Raw genomic sequence first — 13,882 nt, forward strand, 5'->3', positions numbered from 1 at the left:
CTCAGGCCATTCTGAGCCATCTGCTCTGCAAATGTGTTGGCCCAACTGCCTGCTGGGCAGCTGTGAGTGGTCAGATCTTATATCTCAGTGCTGTGCTTCATTTTGCTCAGGAGGCCATCTAAAGATACACTTAATATCTCAAAGTGTTATCTTCTTGGCTGGGATGCTGAAAACCTGGGTTATATTGTAAACTGTGTCCCTGGCACACTGTGTGACCTCAGGCTAGTCACTTTCCTTCTCTGTGTATTAGTGTCTCCATTTCTAAACTTCAGATATTGATTCTATCTCCCTTTATAAACTGTGCAGAAATCTACAGACCGAAAATAATCCTCAAATTCCTACTTATCCTGTGCCTGCTTTTGCAAATTGCTGTGGCATGTCCCAGTTCATAATATTGGTGTCTCAACTGGAAGCAAGAGGGGGAATTCTGTACTGACCCAAATAGCATCCTTAGATATTATGTGTAAATCCCTCCAGTGAACAGGATTGTACAGACAGCAGTTAATGAGTAATTGCTTTATATCGGGGTGGGAAATTATTTCCGGTGGAGGGCCACTTACTGAGTTTTGGCAAGTTGTAGAGGGCCCCATGGGTAGCCTCGCCCCTTGACAGGTGCCCCACCCCCTGGCTGCCATCTTGGGACCAGAAGTCCCACTCCCTTAAACTGTTACCTTTGCTACCAGAAGTCCCTTCCCTTGCCCCTGGACTTACTCCTTTGGGGAAGAGGGTCTGCCATCTTAGGGGAAAAAACAAACAAATTATATACTAAAAATCAAATACCCATAATAACATATTTTAATTTGACTTAAAAATATATTTTTGATCTGATTTGTGTTTGTCTGTGCTGTATATGTAGAAGTGATTTCTTAAAAGCTCAAAATGCAGTCTTACTTATATATTGTGTGGGGTGTGCATGGATGTCAGGGGGTATGGGGTGGGTGTGGGGTTTGTGGGGAATTGTGGGTGGGTGGGTATGGGGGTTTGTGGGCATGGGAGCCATGGGGTGCAGAAAATGGCAGCAGGGGAGGGGAGGAGTGGCAGTGAGCGGGTGTGCAGGAGCACAGGACCTGTGGGGCCCAGAGTAGGGTGGTAGGAGCATGGAGGTGTGGGCTGGCCGGGGTCCCTGACCTTTTTATACTGCGGACCTGCAAACTGTATAATTTACAGATTTAAATGTAATTTACATGTTTAAATTTAATTTTTATGAGGGGGTGGGGTTGTGAGGATTGGATGGGGTTGGGGCACCAGGGGACCCTGCAGGGGAGTGGGCTGCGCAGGTGGTGGCCCAGGGGGACCCAGTTGGGGCTACCCAGGAAGGAGGAGCTCTGTTGCCTTTCCTAGGAGCAAGCAGCAGAGCCGCCTCCCCGTCCTCCACCCCAGGCATTTCCTTGCCCTCATCCCCCTGCTCCTAGCCACGGGCGGGGGTGAAGCGTCCTCCCCGGCCTGGCGCAAGCCCCACTGCACAGGTAGCACCTTACCAGGCTCGGCCTTGGCGGCGGGAGTGAGATGAAGCACACAGAGCCAGCTGCCTCCCTCTCGGGGCTGCCCCACCACCCACACGTGATTACCGGTGGTGGAAGCCACAGCTCCCATCCTGCTGCTGCGCGCCCGCTTGCTCCCAGCCCCGCCTGCCGCAGCCCCGCAGCACAGGCAGGGATGTCCATGAGCAGCCCCCACCCCGTGCGCCCCCACTCGCCCATCCGAGCAAAGCAGCAGCTCTGGCAGGGAACAAGCTGCTGCTCAGCGCAGAGGCAAAGCAGCCGCTCCCCCTCCCACTGCCGGCACTCCCTGCAGCAGGCGCCCAGAGCCCATGCGGGGCTGTCCTGCCTCTCCGCCATGTCCCCGCCGCCCGTGGGCAAGTGGTGGCAATGGAGGGCAGACAGAGGCAGCCCTGCGTGGGCTCCAAGCAGATGCTGCAGGGAGCACCGGCGGCGGGAGGGGGAGGGGCTGCTTTTCCCCGGCGCTCAGTGCAATTTGTTCCTCGCTACCACTGCCAGCCTGAGCCCTGCACCAGCTCCGGACTCGCCTGCCAGGCTGAGTGGCAGCAGCAGCGGGGCATGAAGTGCTGCTAGGGTGGATGAAAGCGCCCCCTCCTCCTCACCACCGCTGGGCAGTGTTTGCTGGGGGAGTCCACACCGCGCTGGGCTCTGCTGAGGCTCCTTTGCCACCGGCTCTGTGCTGCCCAGCGTGGCTGCTCCCCACGGCCTCTGCTGCTGCGCTGGGCGGCAAAGGGGCCGCAGCAGAGCACAGCGCGGAGCAGGCTCTGGCAGACTGCCCAGCGGGAGTGGGGGAGGCGCTTTTCCCCGCACTCAGCTGCAGTTTGTTCATCACCGCCACTGCCAGCCTGGGCCCCGCAGCGGCTCTGGGCTCGCCCGGTGGACTGAGCGGAAGCAGCGGCAGGGCACAAACTGCTGCTGGTGGGGGGAAAGTGGCCGCCCCCCCCCGCCGTCGCCGGCGCTCCCTGCGGCAGCCGCTTGGAGCCCACGCAGGACTGCCTATGCCCGTTCTCTGTTGCCACCGGTGCCCCATGGGCAGTGGAGACATGGCAGAGAGGCAGGACAGCCCCGCATGGGCTCTGGGAGGCTGCCGCAGGGAAAGCCAGCAGTGGGAGCGGAAGGGGCCGCCTTTCCCAAGGGCTGAGCAGCAACTTGCTCTCTGCTGCCGGGGCTGCTCAGCCCGGACGGGCAAGTGCGGGGCGTGTGGGGTCGGGTCTGCTCGCGGTCGTCCCTGCGTGTGCTGCGGGGCTGAGAGCGAGCAGGCACGCGCCAGCCAGCAGCAGCTGGGCGGGAGCACGGGACCCATGCCAGTGCCCCGGGGCCAGCACCAGCCGGGCCCAGAGCGGGCGGCAGGAGTGCAGGGTCCCAGCTGGCTGGGGTTTATGGAGCGGGGCCAGCTCCCATCCCTCCCTGCTGGTGCAGTGTAGCCCGGCTCCATAGACCCTTGCCAGCCCACGTCCCGCGCTCCTGCTGCCCCACTCTGGGCCCTGCCAGCGCTGTTCCCGGGACACAGGCATGAGCCCCACGCTCCTGCATGCCTGCTCGCGTCCACTCCCCCCCCACCCCATTGCCACTTTTACCACCTTCCTGCCTGCCCCCGACCCCTTCTTACCTGAATTTCCGGCTCGGGGCAGTTACTTTGTTGCAAATCTGGAGTCAACATGAGTGGTTTAGGTAACATTACTTTAAAATTACTCTAGTATAATTTAGAGCAGAATCTGCCCTCTGGCTTTATGCTCGGAAGAGTTTACAGTCCATATTCAGACCTGACACAGTGAGCGAGTCATAAACAGAGGCAAGGAAAGGAAGAGGTAAGGAAACAGTGCTCAGTGATAAATATCCTGCAGTTACACATGTACATCATGGATGTAACTAGGTGTTTCTGTTGTTTTTTTAAAGTAATTGTTAACTCATGCCTGGTAGTTGGCATGGCAAGCAAGGGTTTCTCTGTCTCAGGGACTTGTCTCAGGGACTTCTCTGTCTCAGGGACTAACCTTCCCTGGATGAGTGGAATCTTTGTCATTCACACCTGTTCCCCCCAGCACCATTACCACGGGTATTTCTTAGGTTGTGCAGGCAGATGTGAGGTTATGTTTCACATATCTATTGATATTTCCCTCTATGGCATTACCAGTCTCAAGAGTGAAGGGATATGGGAACTGACTAGATCAATTGCCCCTTACCTCCACTTTGGTGTCTCTAACAACCCCTGTGTCAAGTGCTTCAGAGGCAACTCACAGTTTCCTACAATGTGCATGATCAGTTGTGCAGTATGTCTTAGGGAGATATTTCTTTCTGACCTCCCTGCTGGCCCCAGCTTGTGATCACTTATGCCTCAGAGCATAAGACTTGAGAGCACTTGTGATGTTTATCCACAAGTGCCAGTGGAACTGTAGATGCATCTCTGCAACAAATAAAGGACTAATCCTTCTCTGATTCTTGCTTAGTTATTCCCTTCTCCCCAGGGAATCTTGCCTTTGAGCAGCACATGTTGCTCACTTGTTGAGACATAATTTTATTAAGAATTTATTTCTTGATTGGTTTGGTACCATACCTGAAAAGAAATCTGCTGCTGCCCATCATTTCTCCCAGAATGAAGAATGAGGAATAGAACTGCATGAATAGCTGATTTTTCACTTCAACTGCTGAATGAAAAAATGGAAAACAAAATCAGGTAGACTTGAGACTAATTATTTTTATTTGTTCACTGAAATAAAAAATTGAAAAAATATTTAAAGTCAAAGTATTGTATTAAACCCAATTTTGGTCCATATTTTTTATTATTTATATTTTTTAATTGAAGTACATTTCATAATGGAATGTGTTTCCAAAATAAAAAATAACAATATTTTGTAACAAATATTTAATTGTTTTTAAGTGTTTTTTGGTTGGGGGGGGGGGGTTGGCAGGATCAGTTCAATAAATTTGACACAAATTTGCTCAATGTTCCAGTTGACCTGAATCTGCCATTTGGACTGAAATTTCACTCTGCACTAGTGAGGAGTGACTTTGGTATACTTTTTGTCTCAAGGGGTAGTAGTGGCATTCTTTTTTATCTGCTGTATATGACCACTAAATAGCAGAAGCTCTGCACCAGTAAGAATAAGCCACCCTAGTTTGTGGGGTCTCTTATAAAATGGCATTGTTAATTAGGGATGAATAAGGAAGTTCAATTTTTTTCATTTCCACAAGTAATCCTGTCACAAGCAACATCAAAGTGTTTACTACATTACTGCAAATTCCCATTCTTTGAAACATTTTGTAATTTGAATCTTAAAATGGAGTTTCATGGCTTTCTAATGCATGGTGTTTCTCCTTTTAACTCTAATGTTTTCCGAAGGCAGTGCATGTTAGAAACGACAACATTTCTGACCCTTAACTTCACTTTAGCTTGGTGAAGTTCATTGGCGATGTGTAGGGGGTGCACACAGGTGCACATGCACCCCTTGAGATCAGTTGTGCACCCCCTGGAAGCGTCAGCCGCAAAACCGGAAGTGCACTTCTGGTTTCGATGCTGGCTCTGCGATCGGCTGCTGGGGGACCCCCAGTTGGCGATCTGGTGCCCCCCCAGACCCGAGGGGCACCAGTCGCCCATGGTGAGGTTATTTTATGTGTGTGTGGGTGGAAGATTTCCTTAGGAGTCTTTGAGGTGGGGAGTATGAATGGTCTTGGGCTCAGCTAGAGAAGGGGAGAAGAATCTCAATCCAGCCAACCTCAGGAGATCAGATGAGGGGAAAATAGATGCTCCGGTGGCCACAAAATCTCTGATGGGCTTTGTGGTGGGGGTCATCATGCTGTAGAATGACTTACCTCAGCAAAAGGGAGCTGCCCTTCTTTGAACTTCTGCAGATCCTCAGGAAGGTGCCTTCTTTCCAGCAAAGCCTAGCAGAAGCAGTATGAGCCCCCTTCTCCAGTGAGGAAATCTATTTTAAGATGGTGTCATTCATTATAGATTTTGCAGAATGTGGGTTCAGCAGAGGCACAGGGGCTAAGAACAGACATTACACATAAACCAATTAAGTGATCAGAAGCTGGTTTAAACCTGTAACAGAACAGATGTTCAGTGCACATAGACCAGTTTGACAATGGCTGAAACTGGTTTGAGATAAACCTGGTTGAATGTAGTATCAGACTTAACTGATTTGGGTCAAACCGGTTTATGCAATGTCTGTCCCAGACCCCTTGCTGGTTTAAGTTAAATCTGAGTCTCCCAGCATCCCAGCATGCTCTCTGGGCTAGGCAGGCTCTCTGCTCCACAGCAGAGCTGGCCCCTCTTCTCTGCTCCCTGGCCAGAGCTCCTTTAAAGACTTGCAGGCACAGCAGGGCCTGCTGGCTTTCCCATGGCCCCCTCCTCCTGCCCCCTCACCACTCACTGATTAAGCAGGGATCCCTTCCTCCTCTCTGCCACAGCACGGACCATAGCCAGCATGTGGTATGCTAGCTAATGCTGTGTAAGGCTCCAGCAGAGACTGCAGACACAGCAGGATCTGCTTGACTTCCCCCTACCCTACCCCTACACTTCTCTGCTCAAGCAGGAAATCCCCTCCTCCCTCCCTCCCATCTCCCACAGCACAGACTCCAGCCCCACAGACCCTAGGCATGTGGTATGCTAGCTAATGCCGAGAGGTGTGTGTGCACGTCTCCAGTTTCACTGGGGCAAGCTGACAGAACAGTGACTGCTTAGGGTTGTTTGGAGCTAATCAACAAGTCAGCTGGTAAGCTATTTAAGAAGCTTGAAGTAATGGAGAAAGGCCATTGTTTTGCTAATCAGATGATAAAGACTACCACTATCAGCCCTCCCCCCCTGCTGGCTAGCTTGCCTGTCAGTTTGTTGCAGACAGTATGACGAAGCAGGGAGGAAGATTGAAAAGCTCCATATCGCACCCCCCCCCATACCTCAAAGTGCTAGCTTGGGGCTGGGGGATGGCAACACTCCCGCCCCTTGAGCAGCTAGCAGGGAAAAGCCTGGGACTGTGCAGGCAGACCTCCCTAATGAGAGAGTCCTGCCAGGGCCTGGCTACCCCCTCCCCTCCCAGTTCAGCTCCCTGCAGAAGGGAAGGGAGGACTGTTCTAGTGCCCCCCGCTTCTAGCCTGAGTTACTGTAGGCATGTGCCTGAATTTTCTCAGTCCAGAGGGAATGTCTGTCCAGTTTCAAATCAGTTCAGCCTAGCCAGGTTAAACTAGCCTACAAAGATTGAGTCGATTCAGGCTCAGGCTTTTAAATGTCTGTCCCTAGCCAGGAAGACAAGGACTTTAGCAATTAAATGCAGTCCAGGGAATACAAATGATGTATCTACCAAAGAGCGATAGTGTCTGAAATATGTAAGAGACGCCCTTATTAAGATCTGACAGGGTGGAAGCCCTAAGGGTAAGCTGCTAACACACCAAAACACACGTGAGGATGGTAGTGAAATGGTATCTTTCAACTGCCTCATTGTCTCTTGGAGAGTGTAGGCATCATTCTCCACCAAAACTAGTGTAAATCAGGAGTAACTCTACTAACATTGGAGTTACAATTGTTATAAAACTGATATGATGGAGACCAGAATAAAATCCAGAATGCTGCAGTGCCAGTTCCTATTAACTGTATCAAACATAACCAATCACCCTTCTCAGAATCCCTATGGAAAGCTCAGTGCTGTCAATTTATCCTCACACCCTGGTGGGAGCCAGTCCTCCAGCCATCATATTCATCACAGGAGCTCCCAGAGCACCTGCCTTCCATACATTCAGGCCTTGGTTACCCCTGGCATTTTTGTTCACTTGCCCTCCAGTGACACAGAAGTCACCAATTAAAGCAGCTCTGAAAATTGAAAGGAAGGGAAGTTGGTTTGCAGCTGTGATACTGTAGAAGGCCCTGTTATTTTAGAGAGAAGGACACTGTTGGAGGGAAACATTCAGCTCTTATGCAGGAGAAGCATTAATAGGCTGAGGCTGCAAGGGCTGCGGGCCCACCCCAGCAGGAGTCTCAGTAGGCAGTGGAAGAGAAGAGAATGCATCTCATTAAGCAGGACCATACGGTTGTAAAGTGTTGAAAAGGCTGCTTGCTATTTGAAAAGCTCTCTATGCAGATAGGGGGGCAAAGACATTTGGATTCTGGAGCAATTCCATCCCTGAAACAAAATAGACTGTTCCTAACAATACAGAAGATGAATAATGTATCCTTTCCAATGGGATCCAATTGGGAGCCAGTAAATTAGTATTCTCTACCTTTCTTTCTCAGATGGTCCTAGCGAGAGCCTATGTGTAATTTGTTCCAGACGGCTTTTGCAGTAAATAGAAGAGCATGTCTGAGTTTGTGGGAGTTAAGCAAATACAAAAGAATGTTGCTGGTTATTTTAGTGTCAAAAGCCTCAGCTAGAGAGAAGAATTTAGTGCACAGATGGAGCCACTCCAGAAATCCCAAACCCAGGGGTATTTCCCCCAAACTAGTGCTGTAGGACATGGCAAGAATGAATTCTTTATTTTGATTTTCTTATCACTGGGGTAAAAGGAGATTGCAGCAGCAGGGGGAGCTCTGGCCACACCAGCTAAGAGAGAAAAGGGAACACTGTGCATCCTAGTATGGTAGCTGTTGAGGAGCTCTGCTTAATCCAGCCAGGGCATGCTTCTCCATCAATAGAAGAGAGGAAACTGAGCCCCTCCTCCTTCCCTATTACTGTCACCCCTTCTCATAAGCGATATATTCAGTGCAAGAAAATAGAGAGAGCATAGCATGTTACCATGCTAAAACTATGCCAAAGGTTTTCAAAGCCCCCTAAAGGTTTTGGATTAAATTGAATGGGAAATGTGTATCCAAATGCCTCTGGTGCCATGGACATGCATCAGGGCTGGACACATAACAAGTTGACACTATTGCAACTTATATTTGTATAGCAGTGCATATTATCCCAGTGTCTGGAACAGCCTACTGTCCTGGGATGACTGTAATAGCACCTTCTGCAACAGCTTTGGCAAGGAGTTTGTGAGGGAGACTTATAAAATACCAAATTATATTCTAAAAAGTGAACATCTAAAAATTCATTAATTTCATTTCAAAAAATATTTTTGTCCTTGTTTACATGTGTTTGTGTAGTGTACATAGAAGTGGTTGCAAAATAGCTTAAAATGAAGTCTTACGCTTGTATATTGTGGGGGAGGTATAGGTTTGTGGGGGGCTGTGGGTGTGTGGGTATGTGGGGTGAGGGAACATGTGGGTGTGTGTGTGGATATGTGGAGTGTGGATGGGTATGGGGTTTGTGGGGGACTGTGCATAGGTGACACATAGGGAGGGCACAGGGAGGCATGTGCCCCCCCTGAAATTGGCTGCTGCTGAAGCCACCGCTGGCTTCTGCCAGTGGTTGCCACACCCCCTCGCTACCAATGTGGCCACTGGCAGCTGCAGGCAGTCCCCACTTGCTGCCACTGCCATTGCAATTGGAAGCTGTGGGTGGTCACTGCCTACTACTCATCACCTCCACCTCGCCACCGACACCGCCGCAGCTGCCTGCAGGCAGTCCCTGCTCGGCCTGCCCTCGCAGACGATGTCACCTCAGCCGCCTGTAGGCGGTCCCCACTCACCACTGCCATGCCCTCACTGACACCACCACCACTCCAGGTGGCTGCCATGCCCCCCAGCCTCACGAGGCACACGTCGTTCATGGGGTTGTGTGGGGGGAGGGTTGCTGGGGTTTGTGAGGGGGTGTGGGTCTGCAAGTATGGCATTGCAAGGGTGTGTGTGGGTGCATGTTTATGGTGGAGTATGCATGTGGGACTCACCCTGCAAACACAAACACACATACACACACACACACACACTGCCCTTGCCTACACACACACTCTCTGTCTCTGTCTGTGCACATGCACACACACCCCCATGCCAGTGTAGCCCTGTGCTCCCCAGCCAGGCCGTGCAGCTGGGAGCCATGCAGCTGGGAGCCATGCTGGAGCACGGCGAGGACAGGATGGAGGGAAATGGCTGGGGATGGGTAGAGCTGAGCTCCTGCCTCCTGCTGCTGGCTGCCCCCAAGTCCTACTTCCCTTGGCTCCTATTATCTTTGACAGGCAGCTAGAAGCAGATCAATGTTTTCTAAATTTTTTAGGGGTCCCGCAAGCCAGATAGAATGGCCTGCCCAGATGTGGCCCGCAGACCATATTTTGCCTGCCCCTGCCTTAGAATGATGCTAGGTACCATGTATCTGCTGCTGTGCTGTATTACTCCCAGTGAAAACTCTCTTCCTGACTTCAGCTTGCAGGTAGGTGGGTGCTTACTTGGAACCCTGCCCTGGTACTCCAAATTCAAAAGCCTCTAGTACTGAGAGAGATTATTGTGGTTTTGCATTCACTTTTCATGTTTCTGGCTTATCTGCAGACATATGGGAAGATGCTGGTTGGCATGAATGACACATGCCCCTGGTGGCTAGGCAACGGCAGCAGGAGTGCTGCAGCGGTAAGCAGGGAGCTCCCGCAGTCGTCACCGGTGCTGGCGGCAGTGGGGACGGAGTGGCGAGTGCTAACCAGGGGCTGGAGACCACCTGCAGACACCGCCAGCAGCAGCAGCAGCGGCCAGCAAGGATCACTGACCGCCTGCAGACAGCAGCGGGGGGGAAGGGCAGTGGTGAGGGGCGTGTGTCAACGGCGCCTTTTTGTAAGGGGTGCACTGCCACACTCAGGGGGTGCACGTGCACCCGTGTGCACCCCCTACACATCACCCCTACTAGTTAGCAACCATTGAACCTTACCCACCTTAAAGGCCTTTTGTGTATCTAACCTACAGGTTTCACAGCTGTGATGAGTTCAGGAAGCCTAAGGTTTTTGGTGATAACAGGTCTGTTTGTTCTGTAGGTTTTTGTTGTGTGGATGTAAGAGGTGTAGTTTGTATCCTCTTGTCCTTCCATGTCCATGGTTGCTTTCCAGTGACACGGTTTCTCATAGAATGTCAGATAAATAATGAGTTTCACTTGAGGCATAGACAAAATTACACCTACAGTAGTGTTGGCCTGACTAAACTGTCTCCCAATGACTTGGGAAGTAAGAAGGTAGCTTAAATAGAACAGAGAAGCTGTCATACCTATCCCTCAGGTTTCAGATGAGAGTTGGCTGTCTGTGGATGCTACTAGTTCAGAACTTACAAAATTATGAGTTGGCCTCAGTTAAGGCCCATGTTATTGTGGGTTTTTGTCTCTGGGCAGAAATATTTCCTGCTCTGTGTAGTCAGGACTGCTTGGTAAATTTGGGCAGCCATACTCAATTAAGCAGTTAAATCATAAAGCCTTCTTCACTTCTGTGACAGATGGTGTCTAGACTGTCAAATATGAGCTGCATCTATTATCTACTCTAAATATCGGATGCCAGTAGTTTTAAGCTTTGTGGCACTTTTATATCTATATGGCGAGCTTCAAGCGGGGAGGGAATCTTTTGATAATGAGGCTATGATTCTACAACTGCCTATATGTGAATTACACTTTCTCTATATGTGGAGGATGATCAGTGGGGCCAAGTTCAGAACACAAGAGCGTGTGAACAGCAGAGTTGGCTTTATGCCACCCTCATGTGACCAAACCTTAAGGAAACTCCATTTTCAGACCTCGGTACAATTTACAGCTGCCACAATGTTCAGATAGGTCTTAAATAGGGCATGAGCTTTGTGCTACCTTCTACAGAAGGATCATTTTTGTCCTTTATGTGGAGTATCAGTAAGAAGGAAGGGCTCAGTTGGCAAAAGAGCTCCTGCTTTTCCCTTCAGCAAGTGGTGCCAGGGAGCACTGGTAACTGCAGAAGGGCTGTGGAAGGCCGTATGTTCATTCTGAGTGGGGAGCAGCTGTAGCAATGTGAGGAGACTAGGTAATCCTCCCTATACCTCACTCTTGCCTTGTGACAGCAGCTGCTTTTCAACCAGAACAGAGGAGGAGGGCAGGAGGCAGTCCTGGAAAAGAGAACATAATGCCAACTGGAAGGTGATAATTGCCCTTGAATTAGCCCAGTGGAGTCCTTGTATAAGAGAGTAAAACACCACGATGGGCCTGATTTTACAAGCCTTAGTCACACTGAGTATTGGGGTGTAGTGGCATAGAATTCTGCTCTAGCTTCAGACATAGGACCCTAGACTCATTCCAAAGGCATCCCCTGCCAACCCAGCTGTGAATGGGCACCTGGTCATTTAGGATGGGGAATCCAAGGTGTCTGGGCATGATGCTGGCCACATATCTCTCTTGTGTGGTGATAGTTACAGAAACTCCCATGCCTAAACCATGTTGGTCCAATGCATCATTTGGCTTGGGTGGACCCTTGATTCACTTTGGGTGTGCCTACACTAGACACTACAATGCTATAGCAATGAGCTACAGCAATGTAGGTTTGGAAACAACCTATGCGCTGCTGGAACTGTGCAGTACCGACAGCTAAAGCAAGTACTAAATGACTATGCAGTACAAACTGTGCAGTCAGGGGCACATGTACCCTTTGAGTAGCATTTCTGTATTATAATCCACAGACACTGAGGTACAGAAATGGGCCCAAGATTTTATAGGAAGTCAGTGGCAGAGCTGAACACAGAATTATATTCATGTTGCCAGCCTGGGGAGACCATTAGCCTGTGATAAAGTTCCTAAACCTACTTGGCAATGGATTTAAAAGTCAAGTTAGAGATTCCATCGGAGCTTACCATCGCACTGGCTAGGGCTAAGCAAGCACTCCAGTATTAGACTGAAGACAGACTGCGTTCCCATTACACATCACACCTGTGCTCTCCTCCTTGGGCAGATGTTTGTCTCACATGGTTGGAAATGGAATCATTGAAAGGGTTATATTCATGTGTTTCCTTTAAGGCTTGTGTCATTGAAGATCTTCAGCTTTTCCCCATATCAAGAGGAGACACAATAGGAATTGGAAGCATTCAACCTTAATAATACTGATAACATCATTGGAATCTATTTTGGACACAGGCTCATTGAAGAGCAAATTCACAGGGCCCAGTGGGGGAGTGAAATCTGACAGGCTTCTGATATTTTCTGTGATTCATTTCCCCTCTCATCTGAGCGACCTGGAGTTCACATCCGAGTGGGAAGCCAGAGACATGAATGGCCTAACTGTCTCTTGATGCTTCTTTTCCTTCCTCGTTCTGATTAAGTGGTATTTGAACACTGGGAGCTCTGGCTGTAATTTGAATTGAGGCTCAGAAGGAACAGGGGAATGCAAGGCAGACGGGGAAAGCAAAAGATATTCTGTATCCACTAGTTTCCCTATTTCTCCCAGGAGTATACCCCAGCTGCTCATGGGGCAGAATTGGTGCCTCCCAATCTGATGTTACCATGGAGATATCACTTGGGCTCCATTCTGTAAATCCTCGCTTGTTTTAAATAACACATACTTTGGTGAGCAGCCCCACTAGAGTAGGTGCTGCCCAGTGCAAGCAGCCTTATATGGGCAATGTCCTGTACCAAGTAGGGTGCAGATGGGGAAAGCTATTAAAAGATTTCTGACTGGAGTGAGCAGAGAGGCCCAAGAGAAAACAAGGGGAATGGAAGGGCTTTGAGGAGTGAGAAGGAACAAAAGGGAAAAGGAGAACCACAGATGGAGGAAATAAGAGAGACATTAAGGGGAAGGAGCAGAGAAGACTACCAGTGCAGATGAAGAAGAGAGGAAAAGATGGAGCAAAGAGGTGGTGAGGGTATAGGGAATGATAGAAATGGAAAAATGTATTAGAGTGGAGTAATGGAGATGGGGAGGAGAGAAAGCAGAGAATAAAAAGCCAGGGAATTAATATTAATATATAACCACTTAGTCTGGCAGCAAACACTGGCTCTAACAAAGCTGTGCAGTACCGGCAGCTAAAGCAGGTTAGGTTTAGGTTTGGCTCTAACAAAGCTAATGCAGGTTTTGGGAGCACTGGGGTGTCAGAATCTTCTCACATAACATACGGCAATTCTGAGCTTCATCCCTGGGGATGTCAGACAGTCCTGAGGGGCTCTGACCTTTCAGGACTCACGTGAAGTCTAGTGGGTATATTATAGAGGCGTAAAGGTTAATAAAAAAAGGAGATAGATTAGAAAAATCTCACTGATGAGGATGCAGAGACTACTCAGGAAAAGCAGCCTGGAGGGGGCAGGGATGTGATAGGATTTTTCTGCACCTCTGAAGGACTGTTGTAGAAAAAATAATTGCGCAGTTCAGTAAATTAGCATGAAGAAACCTCTTCAAATTACTGTGAAGGCCTTCTTTGAACTGGTCCTTGAAAGCACATTTCTGTCTGCCCTTCTCCACTAAATATCTTGACATCATGAGGCCACTGACTGACAATGTTGAGACGTGCTTGCCCAGAAGTTTCCTTACCAAGTGATCAAATACAAAAAGCAGGTAATTTCCAGTGCAGGTGTCTAATTAGCCATGGGAAAGTGACCTTACTCTAT

At 49.6% G+C, this 13,882-nt stretch overlaps 1 protein-coding gene across 1 annotated transcript in view; it reads left to right on the forward strand.

Moving 5' to 3' along the window:
* Positions 1 to 13,882, forward strand: part of NECAB3 (N-terminal EF-hand calcium binding protein 3) — a 168,824-nt gene that overhangs the window by 109,605 nt on the left and 45,337 nt on the right. The window lies entirely within an intron of this gene.

The sequence above is a fragment of the Alligator mississippiensis genome, chromosome 9, assembly GCF_030867095.1.
Source record: "Alligator mississippiensis isolate rAllMis1 chromosome 9, rAllMis1, whole genome shotgun sequence".
Taxonomy (NCBI): Eukaryota; Metazoa; Chordata; order Crocodylia; family Alligatoridae; genus Alligator; species Alligator mississippiensis.